This window comes from Strongylocentrotus purpuratus, unplaced genomic scaffold, assembly GCF_000002235.5.
Source record: "Strongylocentrotus purpuratus isolate Spur 01 unplaced genomic scaffold, Spur_5.0 spur5_scaffold_5, whole genome shotgun sequence".
In the NCBI taxonomy this organism is placed as follows: domain Eukaryota; kingdom Metazoa; phylum Echinodermata; class Echinoidea; order Camarodonta; family Strongylocentrotidae; genus Strongylocentrotus; species Strongylocentrotus purpuratus.
In genome coordinates this window covers 256,167-275,689 of record NW_022145611.1, presented here as the reverse complement: position 1 = coordinate 275,689, position 19,523 = coordinate 256,167, and the positions used below count along the sequence as shown (strand labels likewise).

General features: G+C 40.5%; 1 protein-coding gene across 7 annotated transcripts in view; it reads left to right on the top strand.

The window, feature by feature from the left end:
- Positions 1–8,198: 8,198 nt before the first annotated feature.
- LOC115929535 (coiled-coil domain-containing protein 34-like) overlaps positions 8,199–19,523 on the top strand; it is a 62,930-nt gene continuing 51,605 nt past the window's right edge. For 3 of the 7 annotated variants that reach the window (XM_030998692.1, XM_030998691.1, XM_030998690.1), the window contains exon 1: positions 9,185–9,597. The gene's annotated coding sequence lies outside the window, so the exon portion shown is untranslated. Of the gene's footprint in view, positions 8,310–9,184; positions 9,598–19,523 lie in introns of those variants that run through there. The other 4 variants (XM_030998695.1, XM_030998693.1, XR_004066522.1 and 1 more) reach the window with 4 other exon arrangements.

The following is a 19,523-nucleotide window of genomic DNA, read 5'->3' as shown; positions in this document are numbered from 1 at the left end:
AATACTTCGCAGAGGATTGGAGCCCGTCATAGAGTTTTGGAGCCCGCTTTAGCTCTACGTACAGTGTCAATACAGGTTTTAAGCCATCTCAGAACACGACACTACATCAGTTTCAACAAAATCCTCACCTCATTTTCCTCTTTTCATCATCTCGCTATATATCAGACTCCTATACCTTCTATCAGTTTACAATTATTAACTGTTAAAATAATCATAAATATGATGATAAGGAAGGAAAACTACGATAATGTTCAAATTGGGATTTCAGAAGATAATTAGAATTTATAAAATATTCTCTATTATTCCTACTATTAACAATAACTATTTGTCTTGATCACCGCGCGTATATTTTAATAAGCGGGTTCCTAAACATGCACTATTATCTGGCTCCTATCCTCTATGAGTGTATGAACAAAAATCTTGGAGGGGATGGAAAAAAGAAAAGAAAGAAAAGATTTGTGGAACTTAATTATTGCTGTACAAATTCATGTAGTGTTCTGAGATAAATTTAGTACATAAATCCAAACCTGTATTGATCAATAATAACAGCTTAAGCAGGCTCTTAATCACTATATCAGCCTCCTATCCTCTATGAAGTATGAACAAATCATAGATATATAATGATGAACACGGAAAAATAAAGAAAAGACTTTTTTAATTGATGTTAGGTAGTGTTCTGAGATGGCGTGCAGGCTTAAAACATTGTGTAATCCCCATAAAAATGTCAGTTGCTATAAAGTCAGCATATTATTCTTGTGATGTCCTATATGAGTACAACACACTTCCCCTTATCATACGTTTGACACATCCCAGTTCCCCCCCCCCCCCCCTCTCTCTCTCTCTCTCTATCCATTTTCTTTTCTTAAATTATACTTCCATTGTAAGAAACAAACTCTGCTTTGTGCTTTATGATGCAGTTTAGTGAAAGGTGGTTTTGCTTATTATTTTCCTTTCCATTTTAAGAACTCTTGCTGGTAGATAATTTATTTGCTATAGGTTTTGACCGTCAACAGCACTGGACACAATGTTAGGGATTACTCACATGCCCTGGTCTCACAGAGAATTTGGTGTACCTTCCCCATTATCTCCTCCCTTTAATAGGACCCTCTTTTCTTTAGTGGTGTTTGCAGGTAGAAATGTGTCCCTTCAGGATGTGGCTACTGTTAATCTCTGTATTTTAAAGTGGTCGTACTAATTAGCCAAGGCGAGCATTATGCTTTTCTATCTTTCAAAGTCTCCTATATTGGTGATTGAGCTGTATCACCGAGTCGAGTCTAATATTATTAAAACTTCCATTTTTTTGACATTTTTTGGTCAGTGAGGACAAAATGAGCTATCTATCTCTGGCATCCCGATCGCTTTCATCAATGTTACAATTATTTTATTTATCTTTACTAATAATGGGACAACAACTATTTTGAAATGGATCGTATCATGACTTGTTAATCATGAATGAAACCAAGGTACAACTGGATAAATAATTGCACAGAATTGCATTGATTCTTCCCAAGTTATTTAGATAAAATCAAGAAGCAAAGCCTCATCCTTTCATATCTCCTATCCTCTATGAAGTATTAAAATAACCATAGAGTGATAAAAAGAGGAGTAAGGTGACGATTTGTTGAAACTAATGTTATTATGATTGTGGTGTTCTGAGATAATGGAGTACAGAATGATAAACCCCCAAAGGAATCGCCAGGCTTAAAACCTTTTAAGCCTCGCGATTCCATATTGTACTAAATTTATATCAGAACACTCGTAATTTATATAACATCAAATACAATTTTATATAACATCAAATACAACACATTTATATAACATCAATTACAACACATCGTCACTTCCTTTTCCTTTTTCATCATCTCTATGAGTTTTTAATCACTTTGTCTTCGCAGAGGATTGGAGCCCGTCATAGAGTTTCGGAGCCCGCTTTAGCTGTACGTACATTGTCAATACAAGTTTTAAGCCTGGCGATTCCAACAATTTTAGGGGTATAATTATTTTTTACTACATTTTATTTCAGAACACTACATAATTATTAATCTAACATCAGTTTAAACAAATCGTCATCTCATTTTCCCTTTTTCTTCATTTTCTATGATTATTTTAATACTTCGCAGAGGATTGGAGCCCGTCATAGAGTTTTGGAGCCCGCTTTAGCTCTACGTACAGTGTCAATACAGGTTTTAAGCATGGCGATTCCAACTACTTTAGGGGCATTTCTGTACTAAATTTATCTCAGAACACTCGTAATTTATATAACATCAACTACAACACATTTATATAACATCAATTACAACTCATCGTCACTTTCTTTTCCTTTTTTCATCATCTCTATGATTATTATGATACTTCGCAGAGGATTGGAGCCCGTCATAGAGTTTCGGAGCCCGCTTTAGCTGTACGTAGATCAATACAGGTTTTTAGCCTGGCGATTCCAGGTGCGGATCCAGGGGGGCGAGCGAACCTTGCCCCCCCCCCCCCCCCCCCCCCCCCCCAGCCCCCCCCCCCCCCCCGCAAAAAAAAAAAAAAAAAAAGAGAAGAAAGGAAAGGAAGGGAAAGGGAAAAAGGAGAAAAAGGGAAATAAAGAAGAGGAAGAAGAAAAGAAAAGGGGGGAGAAGAAGGAGATCGGGGGGGGGGGCAAAAGGGCCTTGCCTCCCAGGCTGTTAACCCCCCCCCCCCCAATCAAAAAAAAATAAGAGAAATGGAAGGAAAGGGAAAGAAAAAAAGGAAAAGAGGAGATACTGGCGTACTGATAGAGGGGGGGGGGGGCTCAGGAGAATTCAAATTCAAACGTGGTTTATTTTTAATTCCACAACGGTGGATTACAAATAATGCTGAAATGACATAATTTCCGAAATTTTCCTCACTTTTTAGTCAATTATACGTTTGTATGTGTTTGTTGGAAAATGACAAATTTCTAAATTTACAGCCAGGCAAAAAATATGATTCTTGAGATTCCTACATGGCAGGGCCCGAGGTACGGCGGGGATCGAGAGCCTCGAGCCCCCCCCCCACTTTTCTTGAAAAAGTATATTAAAGAGAAATAAAATAGAATGAGAGCAAGAAAGTGAGAATAGTTAACTGCCAGTGTTAACAAAATAATGAGGCATCAAAATATGCTCATCTGACCGTGATTAAATGCCTAAAACCCCTAAGCTTCCCCCTTGCCCTTAGATGATCATAATATTATGACGGTAATTTAATGCCTAAAACCCTGATTTTTGGACCTGGACCCCACGCCAAAGGGTGACCTGCCAGTTTCGCAAAATAATAAGGTATACAAAAAAATATGCTCATCTGACCTTAATTAAACGCCTAAAACCCCTGAGCTTCCGGGGCCGGCTTCGCCGCCTCGACCCCACTAGGGGCCCTAAGGCGGGCCCCTGAATGCTTATCTGACCGTAATGTATTGCCTTAAACCCCTGAGCTTGCGGGGTCGGTATCAAGGTATCAAGATGTGTTTATCTGACCGCAGGCGCGTAGCAAGGGGGGGGGGGGGCGGTGGGGCGGTCAATCGGAAGAGGACGTAGGAAGAAATAGGAGCAGACAAAGAACATCTTTAAAATTCAGACAAGGATTAAGAGTATAGAGAACGGTACAACGCATCGTTTTCTTTCTCTAATAATAAAACGTCAAAGCCTCGCGCAGGGATGGAGGGGGAACTAAATTCCGATGAGGATTATTTTCGAGAACGGTACAACGAATCGTCTTCTTCTTTAATGATTAAATGAAGATTAAAAGCTTCCGCGCTTTGCGCGGGAGGAGGGAACCTGAATTCAGACGAGGATTAAGAGTCGAGAGCTGTACAACGAATCGTCTTCTTTCTCTAATGATTTAATGAAACGTAGAAGCTTCCGCGCTTCGCGCAGGAGGGAAGGGGGGGGGGACTGCATTTTAGACGAGGATTAAGAGTCGAGAACTGTACAACGAATCGTTTTCTTTCTCTAATAATTTAATGAATCTTAAAAGCTTCCGCGCTTCGCGCGGGAGGGAGGGGGGGGGGGGAAACTGAATTCAGACGAGGATTAAGAGTCGAGAACAGTAAAACGACTTGTCTCCTTTCTTTAATAGTTTAATGAAACGTCAGAGCTTCCGCGCTTCGCGCAGGAGGGGTGGGGGGGGGGGGACTGAATTTAGACAAGGATTAAGAGTCAAGAACTGTACAACGAATCGTTTTCTTTCTCTAATGATTTAATGAAACGTAGAAGCTTCCGAGCTTCGCGCGGGAGGGGGGGGGGGGAACTAAAATCAGACGAGGATAAAGGGTCGAGAACGGTACAACGAATCGTCTTCTTTCTTTAATAGTTTAATAAAACGTCAAAGCTTCCGAGCTTCACGCAGGAGGGGGAGGGGGGAGACTGAATTTAGACAAGGATTAAGAGTCGAGAACTGTACAACGAATCGTTTTCTTTCTCTAATGATTTAATGAAACGTAAAAGCTTTCGCACTTTGCGCGGGAGGCGGGGGAGGGTGGGGGGGGGGGACTGAAATCAGACGAGGATAAAGGGTCGAGAACAGTACAACGAATCGTCTTCTTTATCTAATAATTTAATGAATCGTAAAAGCTTCCGCGCTTTGCGCGGGAGGCGGGGGAGGGGGGGGGAACTGAAATCAGACGAGGATAAAGGGTCGAGAACGGTACAACGAATCGTCTTCTTTCTTTAATAGTTTAATAACACGTCAAAGCTTCCGCGCTTCACGCAGGAGGGGGAGGGGGAGACTGAATTCAGACGAGGATTAAGAGTCGAGAACTGAACAACGAATCGTTTTCTTTCTCTAATGATTAAATGAAACGTAGAAGCTTCCGCGCTTCGCGCAGGAGGGGAGGGGGGGGGGGGGGACCTGAATTCAGACGAGGATTAAGAGTCGAGAACTGTACAACTAATCGTCTTCTTTCTCTAATGATTTAATGAAACGTAGAAGCTTCCGCGCTTCGCACAGGAGGGGGAGGGGGAGGGGGAGGAATTGAATTTAGACAAGGATGAAGAGTCGAGAACTGTACAACGAATCGTTTTCTTTCTCTAATAATTTAATGAATCTTAAAAGCTTCCGCGCTTCGCGCGGGAGGGGGGGGGGGGGACTGAATTCAGACGAGGATTAAGAGTCGAGAACAGTACAACGAATCGTCTTCTTTCTTTAATAGTTAAATAAAAACGTCAAAGCTTCCGCGCTTCGCGCAGGAGGGGGGGGGGGGGGGGGACTGAATTTAGACAAGGATTAAGAGTCGAGAACTGTACAACGAATCGTCTTCTTTCTCTAATGAATTAATGAAACGTCAAAGCTTCCGCGCGCGCTATGCGCGGCAGAGGGCAGGGGGAACTTAATTCAGACGAGGATAAATTTCGGGAACGGTACAACGAATCGTCTTCTTTCTATAATAATTTAATGAAACATCGAAGCTTCCGCGCTTCGCGCGTAAGGGGGGGGGGGGGGCATTGATTTAGACAAGGATTAAGAGTCGAGAACGGTACGACGATTCTTCCTCTTTGTCTAATGATTTAATGAAAAGTAAAAGCTTCCGCGCTTCGCGCTGGTGGGAGAAACTAAATTATTTTCGAGAGCGGAACAACGAATCGTCTTCATTCTCTAAAAATTTAATGAAACGTCGAAGCGGGGGGGGGGGGGGACTGAATTTAGACAAGGATTAAGAGTCGAGAACGGTACAACAAATCGTCTTCTGTCTTTAATGATTTAATGAAACGTAAAAGCTTTCGCGCTTCGCGTGGGAGGGGGGGGGAAACTGAATTTAGACAAGGATTAAAAGTCATAACGGTACAACGAATCGTCTTATTTCGCTAATGATTTAATGAAACGTAAAAGCTGTATTCAGACGAGGATTATTTTCGAGAACGGTACAACGAATCGACTTCTTTCTCTAATGATTTAATGAAACGTACAAGCTTCCGCGCTTTGCGCGGGAGGGAGGAGGAGAAAAATTAATTCAGATGAGGATTAAGAGTCGAGAACGGTACAACGAATCGTCTTCTTTCTCTAATGATTTAATGAAACGTAGAAGCTTCCGAGCTTTGCGCGGGAGGGGGGAATGAAAAAACTGTACAACGAATCGTCTTCTTTTTCTAACGATTTAATGAAACGTAAAAGCTTCCGTGCTTCGCGCGGGAGTGGAAAAACTATTTTCAGACGAGTAGCACTATGAATATGACTGACAAAGAAAGCGGACAAAATATACAGTTCTTCAGGTAGACAAAGGAACATCCCTTCACTGCTATTATGTAAAAATGTGTAGAACAGGTGTTACATGCATATTCACCTTTTTACATAATAGCAGTGAAGGATGTTCCTTTGTCTATCTGAGGAACTGTATATTTGTCCGCTTTCTTTGTCTGTCATGTTCATGGTGTAGGCACGTACGGAAGGGGAGGGGGAGGGGGTTAGGGGATGGACCCTCCCCTTCGGTTTTTTATGTGTGTATTTGGAGCAACTTCCCCCCTTTCTGTGATTTTTTTTTAATTTAAAAAAAAAGTGGGCCCCCCCCTAAGAAATCCTGGATCCGCGCCTGAGGTAGACAAAGGAACATCCCTTCACTGCTATTATGTAAAATGGTGAATGTGAATGTGACACCTGTTCTACACATTTGTACATAATAGCAGTGAAAGGATGTTCCTTTGTCTACCTGAGGAACTGTATAGTTTGTCCGCTTTCTTTGTCAGTCATGTTCATAGTGAAAGGTGCCTATGAATTGCCTGTCATAGAGTTAGGCGTTCAACTAACGTTCGTAACCATGTGCGTTATATGCACCGAGTTAGGCGTTCTGCCAGAGAGATGTACATTTAATACTCGTAACTGTGCGGAGCATTGAGTATATTCTCATCCTTCTCATTACTCAGTTAATGACTCACATATTACATCAATAACAAACTTTATGGGAAAGCCTGCCAGACCGACCAAGCCAGCTTTTATTCGAATTGTATCTTTTTGAACAATCATGAACAATCTTTGTTATTATATCATTTGAACATCAAAATAATTTCAATTTTTAAACTCATTAACATTGCATAATTTCAATCGTCAACTTTCACACCTAAGTATATACTGACGTGTATAGAACATTGCAAATTATTAAATTTGATCCCTAACCGGCATGGGGCTTTGCCTTTTTGCCCCACGCCCTGACCGATTCCCTAGGTTGAAAAAACCAGAGATAAACTAAATAAGGCAAATGCTGTGGAAAAATCTAATGGCAAATCGTCCCAATAAAAATAATCTATTTGAATCTCTATACCTCCTACAAAAACAAACACCAAACTATTGTTCTGTATTAAAATTTCCACTTGAAATTTGTGTCGTGTATCTAGTGTCTGACAAAGCTAGAATGGCTACCACGCCCATTTCCCTCTCTTAATTATGCCTTTCTGAACATTCCTTTCCTTCTCAATACAATAACTTACACCTGCCTAAGTTATTCAAACCATCCCGCTTCGCGGGATCGTGGCGTCTCGCCACTCCCATTACGTAATCATTAAACGGATCCGCATATACAACATTTTCCTGCTATACGTTGTACCGCAGGAAAATACAAGTATACTCGTAACTGTGCAGAGCATTGAGTATTGCAGATTAAGGCTAATCGGCTGTAGCCTTAATTAAGGGCTCTGTGGAAATGTGTTTTTATGATATGGTACTAGGCTAGCCCACACATAGGAGCATCACTATCCTGGCTATGTAGTAAAAGCTGTGCTTTTGATTCTCAACATTTCAAACACCATGCACTGTACAAAAGTCAACTGATTTCACTAAAAATCGGTACTTTAGTGACAATTGATGACACCTAAATAGCAGTAAAATACATTTCTTTTTAACTTACTGATGTTAAAAAGAATAATTTAAAAATTCGAATTGTAAGTCTAGACCCTAGGCTAGTGACTTGTCTGAACGATTTTTCAATTTTCAATTTGGATCGTTTTTCACCATTTTGGTTGGATATTTGAAGAAAAAATGTAATCAGAATAATACATTTCAAACTTCAAGACTCACGATGTTTCTATCAAAAGATACAGCCCCTCAAAAACTCTGCAACATTCATATCATTTTGGTCAGAATGGACAAAAAAGTGGTATAGTAGTTTATGATATAGACTACAAGCACGAAGCAGACTACGAGTGTAGCAGAGCATAGCAGTCTACAATAGCCACCTTCACCACTAGAGGGCGCTATTCCTATTGAAAGCTTCCGTGGAAGAGAGTCAACCTGAACTCTTTCTCTCACGCAACCGACTATTCAACCGAACAGACGTACCCGTACCTGTACTGGAAGTTAATGATGTCTAGCCGGCCTGATACATTCCAGTGAGTATTACATGTATGGTTATGGTGTACTTCATTGGCATCATGGACTTTTAGGACCTCGAAATGCACCGTTTTGGGGTAACTTGTTTTGTTGTTTTGTCAATTTTAATTTGTCAAAACGGGCATGGACCTAAATTTGCCGGGATTGCGCTGGGGGTTGTGCGGGGTATCGCTCGCTAGTTTCCTAGTGGAAACAAATTTTCCGGTTGGGAGTGGTGCCCGTATAGTTCCGGCCGACCATTTGTTTTAAAATGGTGAATTTTAAACTTTCTGTGCCTTTACGGGAGTGAGCGCCGCGCCGCGCCGCGCCGTGAAGGGCTGACAGGTTCGGTGGGGGATGGGTATAGGCCCATGGCTGGATGGCTGCAGTGAAGTACGGTGTTATATCTCTCGTGAGTGGATGTGTTATGTTATTTGTGGCTAGTTTTAATACTAGTGTGGTGAATGTCCTGTTTTATGTATGTTTAATGTTGGGTGTGATGGAATGATGGATATCAACCTGGTGGCTTTTAAGCAGGATGAGATGGTCAGCCGTTTTGAATGTTTATGGAAGCTTTCTTATTGAATGGCGTGAATGTGATTTGTAGAAGAATGGATGATGGAATGTGGGAAACATTCCAGGAATAACCGATGGGGATGATTGTCACTATGAACATGACAGACAATGAAAGCGGACAAAATATACAGTTCCTCAGGAAAACAAAGGAACATCCCTTCACTGCTATTATGTAAAAATGTGTAGAACAGGTGAATATGCATGTGACACCTGTTCTACACATTTTTACATAATAGCAGTGAAGGGCTGTCCCTTTGTCTACCTGAGGAACTGTATATTTTGTCCGCTTTTATTGTCTGTCATGTTCATAGTGTGTATCCCCAGCTGGGTTACGTTTTTCCATTCATATCCCTTCGAGCGTGAGTCTTGAGGAGTTCCGGAATTCAAGATTCGCACGCACACGTTCGCTGGAGGGGATAGACCAATCAGGGCGGCGGAAGTTTCGCTCACCCAGATTTTCCGGAGTACGTACCCATTCACTCACGTGTTGTGGTGTGGAAGTTTCCATTTCTAAACACGTGCGAGAGTTCGGGATTTCTCGGAAACTGCTGGGTGAGAAGTTACGATCTATTTTTTGCCTCGACGCGACTGTCACAAACACTCAACAACGACAAAAAAAACTTTGCTCCTGCAAAATCGTTAACTTCTTCTTCAATTAGACCCTATCTAAGCCCAACTGGAATTTACACTGATTTAGGAGTTTGGAGAGGTGGGATTCTCGTGGATTGTAAGGTAGGAAATCCTTTGCTTTTGACTTCTAATCATTGTTTTTCTCCTATAGACTGATTTTGTCGGGCTTTTCCTTCACTCATTTTTTGATACGTGGATTTATCATTGGCTGTATACGCGTGTGAGTGCTCCACCGGCGCCGCAGGCGTCGCCGCACAGTGGGCCAGGGAGGAACCAAAGTGTGCCAAAACTAATTTCTGGGGATTTATTTTCTATTAATCCATAGGAAATGTTTGGATGTCCAGGGATTTCCGCTTAAATGGTATTACCAACATTTTCTCTGATATCTAAGCTTTAAGTTGATACCAGATTTGGCTGCCCGATTGTGCCCGTTATTATGTTAGAGCCGTTTTCCTTGCAACATTGCCCCGAAAAATGTGTTTATTTTGGTCCGCGGTGTCAGAACGAGTGTCACGCGCCCCCGGCCCAAGCGCCGTGATTTATGACCGCGAATCCTTTATGATTCAGCCCCGGACTAAAAACAAACATATTTTTCGGGACAATGTGGCAATGGGAATCGGCTCTAACATGACAACGGGCAAGATCGGGCAGCCACATTTGGTATCAACTTAAAGCTTAGACATCAGACAAAATGGTGGTATTAAAATATAAGCGGAACTCTGCGGAAATCTAAACGTTTCCTCTGGATTTATAAAAAACATGGATAATTAGTCCTTTTTTCAGTGAATTAACCTTTAATATATCATGAAGATTGTGTTTCTATACATTTTAACCAATTCATGCAACGAAATGAACTATCAGGAATATGTGAGAGCAATTTCATATCAATAACTTCATGTTAAATTGAAAGATTTATAAAATAAGTCACTTTTGCACTAAAACTGTGAATAGGGTCTAGAGGATTTTGCTGTTTGAAGGAGTAAATTTATACCCTAGATCTAGTTGTGCTTACCGGAATTAAATATTTTACTGAGGTATTCCTCAATGTATTACAGTTCAACTGGTCAAGAAGAGAATGAAAGAAAAACAAATCACCAAAAATGAGTTTTGGCGCACTTTGGTTCCTCCCTGGCCCACTGTGTGTTGCCATGGTTACGCGGACGAGCGTTGAATCGGCTGTGCGTAAACTTTATGCCTAATAATAATCGATGGACATGGGGAGGAAAAGCGCCTGCACATGCAGTGTTGCAAATTCTGGCAAAAAGAAATACCATACATGGAAAGCTTAGGTTTGGGCGGACATTTTGAGATTAACATCACTGCGGGAATCGGCCGGAATCCTAATAAACATGCTACTTTTATAAAAAAATGCAATTTTTTCCTTTTTTGGTGAAATTTAATGCTCATTTTTCCCAAAATGAAGCTTCCATAAATTTGGTCATTGTATTTTCTAATTGGGTTACCAATAGGCAAGAAGTGCATGCAGTATCAAGTTGATTGCTTTTCCCTTCATAAATTCTCAACACCTATTGTAAAGTTGCCTCTTTTATCATTTTTGGAGCAACATATAGATTTTCCCATGTTCGCAGGGGTATATGACACTTTTAAAACTCGCTAAATATTAAAGTATGGGTGGAAAAATATTCTTTAGAATGTTTTCTTCCCCAAGCGAATGAAAAAAATATAAAAAATTCACATTCGCCAATTTTGAATTTTGGCACACTTTGAGGCGATGCTGGCCCACTGTGCGCCGGTGTTGGAGCTTCCCGGAGTTAGTGTTACCAGCAGTTCCGTGTAGGCCCACCTACCCGCTTGGCGGTAGGGGGCTTCCACTATGAATATGACTGACAAAGAAAGCGGACAAAATATACAGTTCTTTCAGGTAGACAAAGGAACATCCCTTCACTGCTATTATGTAAAAATGTGTAGAACAGGTGTTACATGCATATTCACCTTTTTACATAATAGCAGTGAAGGATGTTCCTTTGTCTATCTGAGGAACTGTATATTTTGTCCGCTTTCTTTGTCTGTCATGTTCATAGTGTTCGTAGCCAATTATTAAATAAAATTAAAAATAAAGAGGGAATAGGAGACAAATAAAATTAGTGATTATTTGTTGAAGACAAGCTGTTTGGATTCGTTTAATTTGTTTCGGAGGCGTAAAAGTTACTGATAATAAATCTAGATTTAGTGGATATCGTGGGGGATCTGCTCCCATGAGTTCTGCTACTGTGGAGGGGTGATTCTAGTCTTCTTCGCAGACTTGGTTAAGTTAATTCTATTCAATATTATATATAACTTAATCAAATTGTAGTGTGTAAACAATTTCCAATAATGAAATAGTTCTTAGCAATCCTTAGGTTAGTTTAGGGCAAATACTTCAGATTTGTTGGACTGTTTGTTTAGTTGGTGGAGGGAGTTGTAACCTAGACATCTAGGTTAGGTTACTTATATTTTTATTACTGAACTAGCTGTGGTTGGAATTTGTATTAATTGTGGTGGTGTTCTGGTGAATCTATAACTGGAATTGCTTTTGATTGTTTGTTTATCTTGGTTGACTGTTCGGTTTTAACTCCGTTGTAGGGGTGTTTTCCGGGGAACAGAAGATATCAGATAAATAGATAGCACTTTTGTTACCGTGGGTGAGGACTTGGCTCTGGGAGTTTTATCCCAGGGTAGTCGTGAGTCTTGGCGGTGCGGAGGTGGGGCTTCTTCTTCTTCGCAGTGTTGGAATATTAGGGCATCTATTGCATTATACAGATACAATTATAGCATTTATTTCTTATATATTTTAGGACAGTTTTAGAATATAAGAATAAGTATCGACTTAGAGATTAATACTATTAGGGATTAAATTTAGTAGGAAGTTGGGTTTATTACAGTCAGTGCCGGGGTGGATATATCCTATCCTGTCTCTGGTGTGTTGGTTAGGGCCCAAGGAGGGGTGTAGCTCCTTCTTTTATTCATTAAGACTCAGGAATAGTATTTATCACCATAGGAAGACGATCTGATTAGATTTTGGAGTACGTAGGTCAAAGGTCACAGGTCACAGAGGTCAACTTATGAAATTCCTTGTATTTATTTATTTATTTATTTATTTATTTATTTCTGATCTTTTGACAGGGTAGCCCATTCACCAGCAAGTAGTGGTCTTCCATGGGGCCCTGAATGAACATATTTACATCGTTTATAACATTTATACAGAACAGTTACAAAAATAATACTCGTTTGCAAAATTAACATATATCATTAACCTAGTAAGCAGTAATGTCAATAGGAAAATATTAATTAAGTCGCAATTATGTGAATAAGACATGTAAATATTACAGAACATGCACGTAGTGTATGTACGGCTGAGCTATTCACAAATTACAACTTTGTTTAAACAATCTCTTAAATGAATTGACAGAGGAAGCCGTTCTCAACGAATTATCTAGCTTATTCCATTCAAATATGGAAGAAACAATTGGGCTACACTTATAACAATCAGTGTGAAATCTAGGCACACGTAAACATCCACTGTCTATTTGCCTTGTATGATGCTCATGTACATCATTAGGATTGATTAAGCCTACCTGAAGGTAAGAGGGTGCTAAGTTATGAACGCATTTATATATCATCATAACGCGACTTAACTCAAACCGCTTGTCTAGTGTCATCCATTTAAGACTTGTGAACAAATCGGCCGACGGTGTGTCATATGTCTTGTTCAATATTATTCTTGCGGCCCTCTTTTGAATTTTTTGCAGCTTAGTTGTATGAGAATGAAATCGGTTCGACCATACAACAGAGCAGTAATCTAATCGTGGCAACACTAGACTGTTATAAAGTAACTTTAAGGATTTTTGAGGCAAAAAACTCTTTGCTCTCTTTATCATGCTAATGTTTTTCTGGGTAAGTTTACTTACGTTTTCGATTTGTTTAGACCATTTCAATTCTTCATCTATCAAAAGTCCTAGGCATTTGGTGAATTGAACTCTTTTGATCAAATTGCCGTTTAATGAAATGGTGAAAGATTCAATTTTCTTGAGATTAGCAGGAGAGCCTATTAACATGACACAAGTTTTTTCAGTGTTAAGAACAAGACGATTTTCCTTAATCCATGCCATGACTCTGTTTAACGCAACAGTTAATTTTTCTTCCACAACAGTTGCATCATTTGCACTGACGGTAAGTGTCGTATCGTCAGCATACATATCTATGATACCTTCAGGAGTACATTCAGGTAGACTATTAACATATATTGAAAATAAAAGGGGACCAAGAATTGAACCTTGTGGCACACCTAATTTGATGGTTGATGGATGCGACTTGGCTCCTTTGAATTGGGTCACTTGTTGTCGATCCCCTAAATATGATTTGAACCAATAAATAGTCCTATTACTACAACCTATACAAGCTAGTCTATGTAGAAGTAGCTCATGGTCAACAGTATCAAAAGCCTTACGAAGATCTATGAAGGCAACTCCAGAAATTTCTTTGTTATCAATATTCAACGACCATAGATTTACAAGTTTTGCAAGGGCAGTAGCTGTTGAATGTTTAGGTCTAAAACCAGACTGATTAGGGTGTAATAATTTATTCACGTCCAAGAATTCACTGAGTTGTTGGTGGACGGCCCTTTCTATAATTTTACTCACGATAGGTAATATCGAAATGGGACGGTAATTATTCAAAGAAGAAATATCTCCAGATTTGAATATTGGTACTACCCGAGCCTTTTTCCATTCACGTGGAACAACTCCTGTAGACAGGGATTTGTTAATGATATCACAAAGAGACTCTGCGATAACATTCTTCGTCATCTTTAAAAGTTTACAGCTGATGTGATCTTCACCAGTTGCTTTATCTATACTCAGATTATCAATCTGTTTCAATACAAAATCCTCAGTAATCAAATTCAAATTAAATTGCGAATGAGTTGGACCAATATTATTGTCCTCGTCTACTCTCAGTTGAGACTTATTCCTTCGCAGGTCCTTTGTAATCTTAGTAGCATTAGAAATGAAAAAGTCATTAAAAGCTTCAGCAATATTTGCATTGTCTGACACATTAGCACCATCAACATTTATGCTATTGGGAGATATAGGTAATGACTTAGGCACAAGGTTTCTCAAACATCTCCACATTTGCTTACTATTGTTATGATTTTGCGAGATCTGGTCTGCATTATATTCTCTTTTTCTTTTCCTCATGAGATGAATAACTGTATTCTTTAGATATTTGTAGGTGTCCCAAACATCATCACTTTTGTTAGCTTTAGCAGCTTTGAGAACTTTATCACGTTCCGTCATAAGCTTAACAATCTCGTCAGATATCCATGGACATGCCTTTTTTCTTATCCGCTTTTTACATACTGGTATGTGCTTGTTGATTATATTATTGAATAGAGTCAACCACATATCCCACGCAACATCAACATTATCTATATCTTTTATGACCTGCCAAGGAGTACTTCTCAATTCACTGTAAAATTTCTCCTCGTCAAGATTTTTAAACGAGCGAAATTCTGCGTATTCGGATTTGTTATGGATCTTTGCACTAAAATCGCGAACCGTATACACCAAATAATGATCACTTATGCTAGTTTCAAATATTCCCCATTCATTGTAAAGTTCCTTGTCTGATACAAATATCAAATCAATTAAAGTAGAAGAGGTATTTGTAACTCTTGTGGCAGTATCAATTAGCTGACTTAACCCGTACATATTTGTATAAAACATTAACTTTTCAGCATTCAGATCAAGTTGGTGTGGCATACAATCACAATTGAAATCACCTAAAATAATACAGCTCATATCTTCCGAGAGAGCAGAGTCCAAATTTCCGTCTAATTCTTCAAAGAAATCAACTCTCCAACCAGGATGGGAGACTTATTTGGATAATGCAATTCAAACCAAAGGCATTCTAAAGTAGAAGAAATCAAATCATCCCTTCTTTTATAATTGAACCTCTTGGATATATATACAGCCACACCACCACCATGTCTCGTACGGTCTCTACGTAATAAAATATAATCATCTATATACAATTCAGAATCATCAATCATGGAGTCGCAAAATGTTTCATTTAAACCAATAACATCAAATGATGCATTTCTCAGAAGTAATCTAAGTTCGTCAATCTTAGCAACTAAGCTATGAATATTCAAATGGGCAAATTTTAAGCCCCTGTTTCTAAACGGAGGAACTGAACCACCTTCCAACTGTTTAATGTTACTCTTATTCAGTTCATGAGATTGATCCTGAAGATTATGATGTAGTATGCCAGTACCAGAGACAGAGTTTAACTGCATGTTGCCATGACGAGACGTAGATGCTCGTTCCACCCTGTTGAGCTTTTGTCAGTGGAAACATTGGAAGAGCAGGTGCAGACTTTAGCCTCCCTCTCGGAGCAATCATCTCGAAATCCTGCGTTGAAGATCCAACAACTTCAGCGTAGGACGTTTGCTGAGTAGGTGTAGGTGGCCCTCGAGGTCGCTCAATAAAGTGGCGTAGATTAGAGGCAAGAACAGCTTGTCCTGCCTTATTGATGTGGACCCCATCTCTGCCAAGGTGCCTGTCACCTATGTTGTCGTTGTCAACGAAACCCCATCTCCTTTCACGGGCAGCTCTTCTCAATCGCCCATTTACCCCATCGACACTGCGCCTCTGGTGAACCGATTCCCATCTGCGGTGTATAACACCAGACAAGCATACATCACAGCCTTTCGCTGCAATCACGTCTGCTAATGCTATGATGTCATTGGCGGTTGATGTACTACCATTACCTTTCGACAAGTCATTTGACCCGACATGTAGAATGACGTCTCCTTTCGCCTTTACTCCCTCAGTAGCCTTCTATGTGCTTGATCATCGAGTCGCCTTCGATGACAACATCTGGTAGCTCAGACAAGCGGCGTTGGCGATGCCCTTGTCGGAACTCATTGGTTTGGTCGCTCGTCGACATCGAAGTCGAAGGCTTTGCGTCAGTGCCTTCGAAAACAGCAGCAGGTACCTCCAACAGGCGGCGCTGGCGATGCCCATCTCGGTACTGTTTCATCTGGTCGCTCCACGACATCGGAGTAGGAGGCTCGACGTCTGTGCCTTCAAGGACAGATTCATGTAGCTCAGATAAGCGGCGCTGGCGATGCCCATCTCGGTACTCTTTCATCTGGTCACTAGTCGACATCGAAGTAGCAGGCTCAGCGTCAGTGACATGATTATCCGCAAGGACATCGAACCTATTCTTCGTCGGGACGGTATAAACAACTCTTGAGATAGTTCCCACTATCTCATTGAGATCTGTTTTCTCCTTTACCAGATCAGCACTATCGAACTTAGCTTCAAGATGGATAAGCCTGTCGGCTAGTTCATTAACTGACGACAAAACTAGATTGAATAGGTCATAGAGATCAGCTTGCTCAGTATTCGTCTCCTGATTTCTTTTGTCATTACTCGCTTGATGGATATTGTCATTGATTGCACTTTGCAGCCTATTAACCAAAGTTTCTTTTACACCATTTTTATTTAGACCACGTTTCTGCAGTTCAGCTTTGAGTTCCTTCACACGGAGACTTCTTACGTTAACGATGGTCATTGTGACGTCATTTAAAATAATTGTTCACCTGTTTGCTGAAAAGTACTGCGTTAACATCAGTGCGTAATATACTGAGATAACTCACTAGCGCACACTTGCGTTGTATCTTTGCGCTCACTTGCGCTGTATCCAAGATGAATTCTGCGTAAAGTGTTTATATTGCGCTTAATGTTCAAAAATCAAGAAAATAAATATTTAAAAAATTGACCAAAATAACAGTATAAAATGGCCAAAATCTTTAAAAGTCTAAAAATTTGTGAAAAATGAATTACACAAATCTCACCACTGTCCTTTCGTCGTCAGTTTGGTATAAAAAGTTTCCTTGAGTCCATTATTTGGCTGCAGAAAAGTGCATTTTTCAGGAGCTCGCGAAAAACACGTCCATCTCAAGAGAGATATTATAATAGTATTGAGTTTGTTAGCGCGATATCTCAAGAACCATTTGAGATTTAAACTTCAAACTTAAGGATAGTATGTATCACCATAGGAAGACGATCTGATTAGATTTTGGAGCACGTATGTCAAAGGTCAAGGGTCACAGAGGTCAACTTATGAAATTCCATACATTGAGATTGTTATCATGATATCTCAAGAACCACTGGAGATTTAAACTTCAAACTTAGTGATAGTGTGTATCACTATAGGAAAACAATCTGATTACATTTTGGAGCACGTAGGTCAAAGGTCAAGGGTCATAGAGGTCAACTTATGAAATTCCATACATTGAGATTGTTATCATGATATCTCAAGAACCACTGGAGATTTAAACTTCAAACTTAGTGATAGTGTGTATCACTATAGGAAAACAATCTGATTACATTTTGGAGCACGTAGGTCAAAGGTCAAGGGTCATAGAGGTCAACTTATGAAATTCCATACATTGAGATTGTTATCAATAATCATGATATCTCAAGAACCACTGGAGATGTAAAAACTTCAAACCTAAGGATAGTATGTATCACCATAGGAAGACGATCTGAGTAGATTTTGGAGCACGTAGGTCAAAGGTCAAGGGTCACAGAGGTCAACTTATGAAATTCCATACATTGAGATTGTTATCATGATATCTCAAGAACCACTGGAGATTTAAACTCCAAACTTGTTTAAATCGCTCTATGGCGGAGGCATCATTTTCGACTGCGCGCAGTCAAAATTCCATCTAGTTTGTGTTTGTGATTGTGATTGCAATTGTGCTAATATATCCTAGTATATTGTTCTGTTCAATTATTGTTTACTGTTTATAATTGCTGAATAGATCAATTAATATTCTGGGATTTATTTTATTGTTGTAGGTTTTGTCCTATTGTTGAAGGATTTAACCTAGCACTGTGGGAATATGGAGAAGGTCACTATTAATAGTTGTACATTTGAGGAGTTGCTGGCCATGCCCGGGGTAAGTCCTGTTCTAGCGGGGCGTATTTTAGAACTCCGGGAAAAGCATGGGGGGATTACTCCTGAGCTGTTGGAGTCCTCTCCTATGTTTGCGGATGTAGGCAATCTGCAAGGCTGGTTTGACTTCAGATCGTGTTTGGATTTGGGGGAGAGTCCCCAGAATGCCATTTAGGGCAATATTCCAAACAGGCGATTTTTGGAGTAGCACGCTCTTGGGGAGAGGATCGGGAGAATCCGAAGGAAGAAGTCTAGGGGCACAGCTTTATCCCCATGACAGTTATCCTCCCCCGTGAGAGAGTCGGGTCCCGCAGGAATTCGTGGAGATATGAAGGTGGAGAAGATTCCCTACTAGGGCCGGCCCGGACTTTTTCCGCGCATAAGGTCATGTACGGCTGTTCCCGGCAGGCCAAAGTGATGGCGACCGAATCGGGCGAGACCAGAGGGCCCGAGGTGCGAAGGGTGGACATTGCCTTGCAACTGGCGCGGGGCACTCCTGCCACCCCTTTCCCTTCCAGACTTGAGACCCGGATGTCAGAGTTGGAGGGACGATCGGATAACCGAATATCTGGTTTAGCGAAGAGCTTTGATAACCGGATGTTTAGTTTGGTGAAAAGATTGGATAGCCAGATATCTGGTTTGTCTACCAGTTTGGATATCCGGATATCCGGCTTGGAGAAAAACCTGGAGAACCTTGCCAAGGCTCTAGGTGGGGCGCGAGGGATTTCACCGACCCTGTCGCGGGTCTGAGGAAGGTCGGACGAGAAGTACCCGGCCGAGGAGCAGACGCAGTAAAGTCTGACAAGTTAGGGATGGATGAGGTCCTCCCTGCTATTTTTTTTCTATTATATTGTGTTTATAATGAAATTGCCCTTTGAGGGCGTGAAGTTTTTATTATGGGATGTATAATGGGGTTGCCCTTTGTAGTTGGCAAAGGGAGGAGGGTTTTGTTCAAGGAAAGGAAGGGGAAAAAAAGTTTTTTTCCGGGGGGGGGGGGGGGGGAAGGGGGGGGGGGGCGACATTCATTGTTTTGTATAAATTTTGTATGTTGTGACATGACC